Here is a 959-nt window from a genome sequence, read left to right on the forward strand (position 1 = left end):
ATCTCGGCTCACTGCAACCTCTACCTCCTGGGTTCAGGCAATTCTCCTGCCTCAGCCTCCTGAGTAGCTGGGATTACAGGCACGCACCACCATGCCCAGCTAATTTTATGTAGTTTTAGTAGAGACGGGGTTTCACCATGTTGACCAGGATGGTCGCGATCTCTTGACCTCGTGATCCACCCGCCTCAGCCTCCCAAAGTGCTGGGATTACAGGCGTGAGCCACCGCGCCCGGCTTGAGTGTATTTTGTATTTATATACTAAAATACACTTTTCTTTGTTTTGATGTAAAAATAAACATAGGTCCACACTTCTCACAACTTTACTGTATATTTTTTTTCATGAGCCAGAAGGTCATTATCCTAGCTGGGGGGGAAAAAAAAAATTAAACGCTTGAACTTGATTTTTTGTGAAAATAAGAGAATTATCTTATTCTCAGACCCCCTAACGAGGCAATTTCCCCAGAATTCCTGTTATGAAAAGTAGGAGGGCTATAGAAACTACACACTTCAAGATATAAGCAAAAAAAAAAGAAAAAAAAAGCGTATGTGAGTGGCTTATCTTTAACATCACCACCAAGCTTGATTCTGTTGTTTTTGTGATAGTCTTTAACAATAATGTAGCTAATAATGGAATATGCAAATATCCAAATATGACATAAAAAGATCTAGTTGTGAACTTATTTTACACTACTCTGTCTCTCCAACATCTTGTAGCACATGGATTAATTTACTAATCTTACAACTTCTCTTTATTATTCTGCCTCCTGAACTCATTGAAAACTTGAGAAAACTTGCTTTTAAATATCTCATGGACATGCGATACACAATTCTAACTCCTAACCTCAAATACGCCTTTTAGGATTTTTGTTTTTGTTTTGTTTGGCTTAAATCAATCTCCCTTTACCACCTCTTTTTAAAGATAAGAAGCCTTGGATATTTTATGTAGTTATTACCGTATT

The sequence above is a fragment of the Cebus imitator genome, unplaced genomic scaffold (assembly GCF_001604975.1).
Source record: "Cebus imitator isolate Cc_AM_T3 unplaced genomic scaffold, Cebus_imitator-1.0 Scaffold626, whole genome shotgun sequence".
NCBI lineage: Eukaryota > Metazoa > Chordata > Mammalia > Primates > Cebidae > Cebus > Cebus imitator.